This window comes from Rousettus aegyptiacus, unplaced genomic scaffold, assembly GCF_014176215.1.
Source record: "Rousettus aegyptiacus isolate mRouAeg1 unplaced genomic scaffold, mRouAeg1.p scaffold_m13_p_9, whole genome shotgun sequence".
NCBI classification, from domain to species: Eukaryota; Metazoa; Chordata; class Mammalia; order Chiroptera; family Pteropodidae; genus Rousettus; species Rousettus aegyptiacus.
The window spans coordinates 60,345,474-60,356,903 of NW_023416312.1; the positions used below are offsets into that span (position 1 = coordinate 60,345,474).

The following is an 11,430-nucleotide window of genomic DNA, read 5'->3' on the forward strand; positions in this document are numbered from 1 at the left end:
TATCCTTTAGACCCCATTTTAACACTTTCACCCTGTTTCATTGGCTTTCTACTTTGTATCCTTCACTTATCTGAAAGCGTCATGAGGACAAAAACTTTATGTGGTTCAACTTTATAACCACTCCAATGTTGAAAAATCAAGTTGGTGGAAACATTTTAAATTTCCCTTAATATGAGAATGATTAAATGAATCATCCATCCTGTGGAAATTATGCAAATATAAAAAAGAATGAAATAATGCACATACAGTGACATCAAATTATATTTAAGTTACATATATATAAGTTATATATGTGTGTGTGTATATATATATGTGTATACATATACACATATTTTTTTAATACCTACAGCATCTGGTCTTCCTAGGTGGTCTCCCATCCAAGTACTAACCAGGCCCAACCCTGCTTAGCTTCCAAGATCAGACAAGTGAGATCGGGCACATTTAGGGTGGCATGGCCATAGCTGAGTTAGATTTCTGAGTGAAGAAAGTGGCAGAACGATTTTTAGAGAATATCAATCCATGCACATACACACAATACATACATACGCATATACGCATCCAACTAGTTTATAAAGTAGTTCCAATTTTCTTGTATAAATATGGGACACTTTTGTTTTTCCCAGTAATTGTTGTCAACTGTGTTCTGTAAAATCTTGTCTTTCTCACTGAATAATGAATTCATTTAATGACATTTCAGTTTGTTTTCTCAATTATTCAGTCACTTTCATTCATTAAGAGAGTTTTATTTTGGGTTCTTGAAACTCAGTATGGTCTATTTTTAAACTTTTTGTTTTGAAATAATTTTATTTCAAAAGAAGTATTTTTAAAATTTACAGTTTCCTTATACCCTACACCCAGCTTTGCTTAATAATTATGGTACAAAAGCAAAGAAATTAACTTTCGTGCAATACTATTAACTGAATTAGACTTTAGTCAGATTTCTACAGGTTTTCCACTGATATACTTTTTTTTGTGTTCTGGGATTCAATCTAGGATACAATGTTGCATTTAATTAACTTGTCTCTTTAGTCTACTCTGTGACAGTTTCTCAATTTTTCCTTGTTTTTCCTGGCCTTGACACTTTTAAAGAGTGAGATATTTTGTAGAATGCTCCTTAATTTAGGTTTGTCTGATGTTTTCTCATAAGATTGGGGTTACTGTTTGGGAAAAGAGTACCACAGAGATGAAGTGCCCTTTTCATCACAATGTCAGGGTTACATAACATCAACATGACTGATCACTGGTGATGTTAACTTTGATCATTTGGTTAAGATGATGTCTGCCAGGTTTCTCTATGTATAAAGTTACTATTTTTTCCTTTTCATACTCTAGTTGTTAGAAGCAAGTTACTAAGTCTAGCCCATATCAAATAAGAGGGAAATTAAACTTTACCTCCTGGAGAGAAACGCATGAAAGAATTTATGGGTATATGTTTGAAAAAAACTACAGTAATTAATAAATATTTGAGGTCAGATAATTTGAGACTATCCAAATATGCTGTGCATTTTGCCTGCAGTAATTATTATGTGATGTTCTGACGGTAATTTTTTTATATTCCTCATTTCCTTCTACATTTAGTATTTCAAATTATTCTGTAAGGAAGATTCCCACTTCCACCATGTATTTATTGATACAATTGTTTCTATCAGTATGACTCATGGATTTTTAAGACTTTGAGGGTTATAATCATATATGATCATTATTTTTGTTTATTTTTTTTTGCCCAAATTGTTTCACCCTTGGTCATTGGAAGATCTTTCAGGTTGGCATTCCCTCATCCTTTTTCTGTTTCCTTGTTTTCTGGTACACTACAAGAAGTCCCAGATTCATCTTGTATTTTCCTTTTCCCAGCCCCAAAATCAGCCATTTCTCTGAAGAGTCTTGATTACTTTCATTGAATAATCATATTTAGTAATTAAGATCTGAGTACAGGGTGTTCTGGTGGCTACTGGGGTGTCATTGCTTCTAGGACTTCTCAGATGATAGAACAAGAAGATACATGTATGTTTACTAAATTGTGTGTGTATATATATATATATATATATATATATATATATATACATACATATATATATGTATGTATATATATGTATACATATATCTACATTTATTTCTTGTGTCTGTCTATCTATCTATCTATCTATCTATCTATCTATCTATCTATCTATCTATCTATCTATACAGAATTCATACTGATACATATGACTCTCATCCATTACCACAGATAACTATTAAGCTTTTTCTCCTCTTATTTTTAATTTCTATCTTTGACAATGAGAAACCTGGTTCTTCTTGAGTGTAATTTATTTTCTTATTTATTTAACACTAGCATATAAAGTAGTATCATAATTTCTATCATGTACCCCTCTGAGAAATAAATTTCCCAACCAGGAAACAACACTTATATACAGTTCTTTTAATCTTGAGCCTTGCAATACCCAGTCAAAACACTGTTTTCAAAAGCAACTTAGTGTAGCGTTTTTTCTTACCCTTTTCAATAAGGTTATGGCATACATCTGTAGTACAGTGAGATTCATTTGCCATAGTGTGCTTTTCATTAGGGCTCTCTTTTGTGGTGTGCAGTTCTGTGAAATGTGACACATTCATAGAGCCATGTATCAACCACCACAATACCATACTGAAGAGTTCTATGACTCTAAAATTTCCCTTGTTGCACCTTTGTAGTCAATCACTCCCCTCATCCCCACCACTGAAGCCTCATTTTTTAAATAATTTTTTTTCAATTGCACTTGGCATATAATATTTTATTACCTTCAAGTGTACAACATAGCGATTAGACATTTACAGAACTTACAAAGTTATCACCCCAATAAATCTACTACCCATCTAACACTTTACATAGTTATCACAATATTATTGACTATATTCCTTATGCTATACTTTACACCCCATGTCTATTTTGTAACTACAAATTTGTACTTCTTATTTCCTTCACCTTTTTCACCCCCACCCCCAACTGCACTTCCATCTGACAACCATCAAAATGCTCTCTGTATCCATGAGTTTGTTTGTTTTGCTTGTTAGTTAGTTTCTTTTGTTCTTTAGATGCCACATGTAAGTGAAATCATATGCCATATGTCTTTCTCTGTCTTATATCACTCAGTACAATACCCTTAAGGTCTATCCATTGTTGTTGCAGATGGCAAGATTCCATTTCTTTCCTTATGGCTGAATTACAGCCCATATATGTATCACTTCTTCTTTATACATTTATCCATTGATGGACACTCCGATTGCCTCCATACCTTGGCTATTGTAAATAATGCTGCAATGAACATGTGAATTTGCATGTCCCTTCAAATAGCATTTTGGTTTTCTTTGGACAAATACCCAGAGATGGGATTACCGGCTCCTTCTTTGTCTCTTGTTATAGCCTTTGTTTTGAAGTTTATTTTGTCTAAGTATTGCTACCATAGCTTTTTAAAAATTTTTTATTTCCATGAAATATCTTTTGCTATCCCTTTACTTCCAGACTGTGTGCATCTTTCAATCTGAAATGAATGTCTTGCAGGGAGCATATGTAAGGGTCTTGTTTTCTTATCCATTCAGTCACACTATGTCTTTTGATTTAAGCATCTATTTACATTTAAAGTAATTGTTGCTAGATATGTAGTTATTGCCATTTTATTATTAATATTTTAAATCTTTCTTCCTCTTCTTCCCCCTTCTCCTCCTCTTTCTTCTTCTTAAAGTAGTCACTCTAATATTTCTTGTAATACTGGTTAGGGGGTGATGAATTCATTTAGCATTTTTTTTCTCTGGGAAGTTCTTTATCTGTTCTTTGAGTCTAAATGATAACTTTTGCTGGGTAGAGTAATCTTGGTTGTAGGTTCGTACTTTGCATCACTTTGAATATTTCCTGACAATCCCTTCTGGCCTGCAAAATTTTTGTTGAGAAATCAGCTGACAGTCGATGGGAGCACCCTTGTAGGTAACTAACTGCATTTCTCTTGCTGCTGATAAGATGCTCTATTTGTCTTTAACCTTTGCCGTTTTAATTATCATGTGTCGTGGTGTGGGCTTCTTTGGGTTCATCTTGCTTGGGACTCTGAGCTTCCTAGGCTTATATTTTTACTTCCTTCACCAAGTTAGGGATGTTTTATGTCATTATTTCTTCAAATAGGTTTTCAATTCCTTTTTACCTCTTTTTTCATTCTGGTATCCCTATGACGTGAATGTTGGTACACTTGACATTTCAGAGGCCCCTGAAACTACCCTTATTTATTTGGATTCCTTTTTTTCTTGTTGCTGTTCCAATTGGGTGTTTTCTGCTACCTTATCTTCCAAATCACTAACTTGATCCTCTGTTTCATGTAATCTGCTTTTGATTTCCTCTAATGTATTCTTCATTTCAGTTATTGTATTCTTCATTTCTGATTGGTTCTTCTTTATGTTTTCTATCTCTACTTTTATGTTTTCTATCTCTCTGTTAAAGTTGTCACTGAGTTCACTGAGCATCCTTATTATCAGTGTTTTGAACTCTGCATCTGGTAGATCACTTGTCTCCATGTTGTTTAGTTCTTTTTTCTGGGGCTTTGTTCTGTTCTTTCACTTGGGACATGTTTCTTTGCCTCCTCACTTTGGCTGCCTAATTCTGTTTGTTTCTATGTCTTAGGTAGGTCTGCTATGCCTCCTGGTCTTTGTAGAGTGGCTTCACCCTATAGTTGTCCTGTGGAAGCCAATGGCACAGTCTTCCCTGGTCATCTGAGCCAGGTGCTCCAAGAGTGTTCTTTGTATGTAGCCTCCTGTTGTAGTTGAGCCTTGGTTGCTGTTTGCACATCAATGGAAGGGACTGACATTTGGGCTGATCGGTCATGAAGATTGGATGGTGAGGGGCTGGTCCTACAAAGCAGGATTTTCTTTAGCAGAGCACTGGTGCCTGCCCAGTCTGCCCTTTGGGTATGTCATCCTTGGATGCAGCCCCAGGTGGTGCTTCTGTTCAGTCTGAAGCCTACTGCCAAGCATGTCAGCCCTGGGGCATCCTTGGTGGGGCTCCACTTCAGGCCAAGTTCAGACATAGCCTGTACCCTTACTGGGGCCACCTGGCAAGAGTCGCAAAGCAATCCACAGATGGCTGCCACCTGTGCTGGTCTTGGAGGTGCCTCAAGAAGTCAAGTCATGAACGAGGCTCGTTACCACCAGTGCCAGACTTGGGGCTGCTCAGGAAGAGGTACGAGGCATGCCAAGGCCAGCTGCTACTTGTTTGGGTTTTGCAAAACTTTGAGAGATTTTAGGAAAGTCCTCATGAACCGAGACAGGCTACTTGTATGAAAAAGCTACTAAAAGCAGCTTGAGTGGGCCCACAAATTGGATGGGGTGGAGTCTCAAGGAATTATCAGGGCAGGGCGACTAGTGTTAGCAAGGTTGACGGAGACACAGATATGGTGTCTGCCTGTGCCTGTACATCTGGAGAGGGAGAACGCAACAAAGGAACAATGCCCTCTGCCAACACTTCTGTCTGGGAGAAGGCTGCTCCTCCAGCCCTTGCCCCAAAGCTAGACAACTTAGTTTCTCCCTATATGTCCCTGGCATCTTTCAAGGTGCTGCTCCAGAGCTGGAGATCAAAGCAAGTGAGTTATCAACAAGTAAGTCCATGTGTGGGTGCTTTAAGAGAAATGTCTGCCACTCTAGACACCCTTCGTCTCACTCAGCCACAATCTTTGCTACCTTTCACAGCCAGAAGTTGTCGGGACTTCTCTTCTTGGCACTAAAATCCTGGGCTGGAGAGCCTGGTGTGGTATCAGGACCCCTCACTTCTCTGGGGGTACATCCACAGCCAAGATATCCCTCCCAATTCTCAACTGATACACAGAGTGTGGAATCAGTTCATTCTACATCTCCACTCCTTCTACCAGTCTCAAGGTGGTCTTGTCTATATATTCTCAGTTGTAGGACTTCTGTTCAGCTAGTCTTCAGGCAACACCCAATGATGGCTGTTCTGTAGTTTAGTTTTAATTTTGATGTAGTTGTAAGAGAAGGCTACTCCATCATCTTGACTGGAAGCCTCTGAAGCCTCTTTTATATCTCTTTAGATTAGCCTCTATATAATGTCATATAAATGGAATCACGCAATACATATCCTCTGAGTCTAGTTTTTTCACTTAGTAAAGTACATTTGAAATGCATACATATTGTTGCATGAGTTTATTCAAAAGTTTAATTCTTTTTATTACTGAATAGTATTCCATTGTACAGATGTACCACAGTTTCTTTATATAGTCACCAGTTGTAGAACATCTAGGTTTTCTTCAGCTTTTGGGAGTTATGAATAAACTTCAATGAATATTATGTATGGGTTTTTGTGCGAACATGTCTTACATTTACTTGGGTAAATCCCTTGAAGTGGGGTTGCTGGGTTATATGGTAATTGTATATTTAACTTTTATAAGAATCTGCCATAATGTTCTCTAAAATGGCTGTAACATTTTGCATTCCCACTAGTAATGAATGAGAATTCCTTTCCCTCCAAATGTTCACCAGCATTTGCTATTGTCTTGGTTTTTTGTTTCTTTTAAATGATTCTAATAACTGTATAGTAGTATTCCCTGGATCACCAATGATGTTGAATATCTTTTCATGTGCGTAGTTTCTGTCTACATATATTCTTTGATGAAGTTTCTGTTCATATCTTTGTCTCTTATCCCTCTTGGGGGCATTGTTTTTCTATTTTTAAATTCCCTCCCCCCCCATCTACAGACGTTGCCATCTCCCCTTATGAACTGGATCTCTATAGGTCGGGTGTCTCTTCCCATGTGCTCGCAGCACACACCCGGGGCCTGGCACATCCAGGGTAAGGTCCATGACTCCACCTGGTGTGCAAACCCAGGACCTTCTGCATGTAAAGCAGACATGCTAACCACTATGCTATGGAGCCACCCTCTATTTTTAAATTTTAAGTTATTTATATCTTCTCGATGAAAGTTCCTTTATTAAATATGTGATCTGCAAATATTTTTTCCAGTCTGTGATTCATCTTTTTATTCTCATAGCAGTGTTTCTCATAGAGTAAAAGCTTTTAATTTTTCTGATGTACAATTTTCAAGTCGTTAGCTTTTGGTATTATATCTGAAAAACCATCACCAAACCCAAGATGATATAGATTTTTTCCTATATTTTCTTCTAGAAGTGTTCTGATTTCATATTTTACATTTAAGTCTAAGATACATTTAAGTTATTTTTTGTGTAATATATATGTATGGGTGTAGGTTTATTTTATTTTATTTTTGCATATGAATGTCTGATTGTTCCAGCACCATTTGTTGAAGAAACAATTCTTTCTCCATTGAGTTGCCTTTGCACATATGTCAAATATCAGTAGACTATATTCGTGTGGTTTTATTTCTGGGCTCTTTCTTCTGTTCCATAGACCTGTGTATCTATTATTTCTGTCTTATCACACTGTTGATTAATGTAGCTTTATAGTAAATCTTGAAATTAGGTAGTGTGAGTCATCCAACATTTTCTTATTTATCAGACTATTTTAGTAATTCTAGTTTCAATTTTAGAAATAGCTTGTTAATATCTATAAAATAAAAATTTAAAAAACAATTGATCTTATTTTCACTGGGATATACACCAAACTGAGGAGTACTGACTTCTTAAATATTGGTTCTTCCAATCCATGAACATAATGTTTTTCTTTTAAAATATCTTCTTCGATTTCTTTTTATCAGTGTTTTATTGTTTTCAGAAAACAGGTCCTGCACATATTTTGTTAGATTTACACCTATGCGATCAATTTTGGGGCACTATTGTAAATGATATTGTTTAAATTTCAAAATCCAATTGTTCATTTCCAGTATATAGGAACATAATTGACAAAGTGACCTTGTATCCTGTGACCTTGCTGAACTTACTTATTAATTCTAGAATCTTTCAAAAATTCTTCAGGATTTTCTACACAGACAATCATGTTGCCTGTGAACATATTTCTTTTCTTTCTCATATGTATGCTTTTTGGTTCTTTTTCTTGTCTTGCTGCATGGGCTAGGACTTCCAGCTCAGTATTCTGCCAAATAAGAGTGGTGGGAGAGGATATCCTTATCTTGTTCATGGTTTTAAAGAATATTTTGCCATTCAGTATAAAGGTAGTTCTTCACACACACACACACACACACACACACACACACACACACATTTTTTTGCCAATGGAAGACATGCATTTTTATTTAAATAATTCTGCAGTGCTCTTTGGTTTTTCAGTTTGTAATTTCTTATAGATGCTTTTTTTTAGGTAAAGGACGTTTCCTTCTATTCTTAGCATGCTAAGAGATTTTATCATGAATGGATGTTAAATTCTGTAAAATACTTTTTCTACATTTATTAATGTGATTATATGATTTTATTTAGTCTGTTAACAAGGCGATTACATTGATTGATTTTCAAAGGTTAATTTAGTCTTATATTCCTGAGATTAATCCTATTTAATCATAATGCATTAATGTTTTTATGTGTTGCTGGGTTTAATTTGCTAACATTTTGCTGATGAGTTTTTCATCTAAGTTCATGAAGAATATTGGTCTAGTTTTCTTGCAATGTCATTGTCTGATTTTGGTATTTAGGGTTATGTTTGTTTTATTGAATAAGTTACAAAATTATCCCTCTTCTAGTTTCTGGAAGTGGTTATGTAGAATTGGTATTACTTCTTCTTCAAATATTTGTTAAATTCGACCATTGAAATAATCTGGGCCTAGAATTTTCTTGGATATAAAGTATTTAACTTCTTTAATAGATATAGGACTATTCACATTTCACATGTTCTATTTCTTCATGAGGAGTTCCTCATATCTGTTGATGTCTGTGGGATCTGTAGTGCTGTGTAATTTGAGATGTATAGACGTTGTGTGAATCAGAAGTTCGTTCCTTTCAATTACTGAGTAGTATTCCATTGTACAGATATACTATAGTTTCTTTATATATTTACCAATTGTAGAACATCTTGGTTGTATATGGTATCACTCTTTTGCATGTGGACGGACATCCAGTTGTTCAGGTAAAATTGTGAAGAGACTAATATTTTCCCATTGAATTGTTTTGTCAAAAATCAATTGACAATAGAACTATGGGTTTATTTCTGGACTGTGAATTCTATTCCATTTAACTATATGTCCATTCTCATGCCAGTACCACATTGTCTTGATTACTGTTGCTTAGTAGTAAGTTTTGAATTCACAAATGTGATTTTTTTTCAAAAACTAGTTTGGATATTTTGGGTACCTTGCAATTACATATGACTTTTAGAATTAGTTTGTCAAATTCTAAAAAAAGTTAAACAAGGGTTCTAATAGAGATTGTGTTGAATCTATAGATATGTGGATGCCTTCTATTTCAATTTCTTACTTACTTGCCCTGGCTAGAACATTTAGTACAATGTTGAATAGTGCTGAGAGTGAAGTTCCTTGCCTTCTTCTATATTTTAGGGGGAAAGTATCCAGTCTTTCACAATTAAATGTGATGTTGGCAGTGGTTGTTTTGTAGATGCCCTTAATCAGGCTGAGAAATTTTCCTTCTAGTCCTACTTTGTTGCATATTTTTATCATGAGAGAGTGCTGAATTTTGTCAAATGCTTTTTCTGCATCTATGGAGAATATCATGAATTATCTTTGTTTATTCAATTGATATAGTATATTAATTATATTAATTGATTTTCAGATGTTAAAGAAACCTAATATTCCTGGGATAAATTAAACTTGGTCATGATGTATAATTATTTTTATACGTTGTTGGGTTCTATTTGCTATTATTTTGTTGAACACTTTTGCATCCATATTTACAACAGTTATTAGACCAAAATTTCCTTTTTCATGTGATGTATTTGACTGGTTTTAGTGTCAGGGTAATACAATTCTTATAATGAGTTGGAAAGTGTTTCTTCTTCCTTTATTTGTGGAAACATTTGTTAAGGATTTGTATTAATTCTTTATATGCTTGGTAAAATTAACTAACACAGTCATCTAGGGCTGGGCTTTTTTTTTTAAGTAAGTAGTTTTTCTTAAATTATGCATTCAATCTCTACTTATTATTGATCTATTCAGATTGTCAGTTTTCTCCTGAGTCAGTTTTGATAGTTGTCTCTTTCTAAGAATTTGTCCTTTTTGTCTAAGTTATCTAATTCATTGGCATACAATTATTCATAGTATTCCTTTTAATCATTTTTTTCCTGAAAGGTTAGTAGTAATGTCCCTCTTTCATTTCTGATTTAAGTACTTTGAGTCAATCTAGCTAATGATTTGTCATTTTTTTTGATGTTTTCAAAGAATGAACTTTTGGTTTAATTGATTTTTTTCTCTTATCTATTTCATTAATTTCCACTCTAATATTTATTAGGTCCTTATTTATGTTCACTTTACATTTAGCTTGCTTTTCTATTTCCAGTGTCTTAAGGTAGAAGTTTAACTTAAGTATTCGAGATCTTCTTTTTAAATATAATCATTAATAGCTATATATTTCCCTTTAAGCACTGTTTTATCTGCACCTCATAAGTTTTGGTACATTGTGTCTTTGTTTTCACTCATCTCAATATGTTTCCTAATTTCCTTTTTTGATTTTTTTCTTTAATTCACTGATTATTAAGGAGTGTGTTTTAAAATTTCTACATATATGTGTACATCCTAAATTTCCTTTTGATGCCGATTTCCAATCTCATTCTATTGTGGTCAAAACATATACTTTTTATTATTTCTGTCCTTTTACATTTATTGAGGTTTATTATGGCCTGTCAAATAGACTATCCTGGGGAATGTTCATTGCGTAGCTGAGAATAATGTGTATTCTACTGTTGCTGGGTGAAGTGTTCTATCAATATCTGCTAGGTTTAGTTGATTTATAGCATTTTTCAAGTCTTTAAATCTTCTCGTTGATCTTCTATGTTACTTTTTATTCATTATTGAAAGCGAAATATTGAACTCTCCAACTGTTATGTAATTGTCTATTTTTTCCCATGAATTTTGAGAGTATTTGCTACATGTGTTTTCAGCCCTGTTGATAGTTGCATATATTTATAATATTGTTTTAGCTTCCTAATGGATAGACCATTGTATTGTAAAATATCACTATTTTTAGTAACTTTTTATTTTAAATTCTATTTTGTTTGGTAGCAGTATAGCTACTCCAACTTTCTTATGTTTATTGTTTTCATGATACATGTTTTCATCCTTTTGCCTTTGATCTATTTGTATATTCAAATCTAAAATATGTCTCCTATAAACAGCATATAGTTGGATTTTTTTTAAAATCCAGTCTGACAATCTCCACCTTTTGTTTGAATTGTTGAATCTATTCACATTTAGTTATTGTCGATATAATTGGATTTATTTCTGCCAACTTACTTTTTGTCTGTCATGTGTCTCATGTATTTTTTTGTTCCTCTAGTCCTCTTTCCTTCTTTTCACTTAAATGAATTTATATTCT

General features: G+C 34.2%; 1 pseudogene; it reads right to left on the minus strand.

Moving 5' to 3' along the window:
- Nucleotides 1-340: 340 nt before the first annotated feature.
- LOC118608384 lies at nt 341-463 on the minus strand (annotated as a pseudogene).
- Between the last annotated feature and the right edge of the window lie 10,967 nt (nt 464-11,430).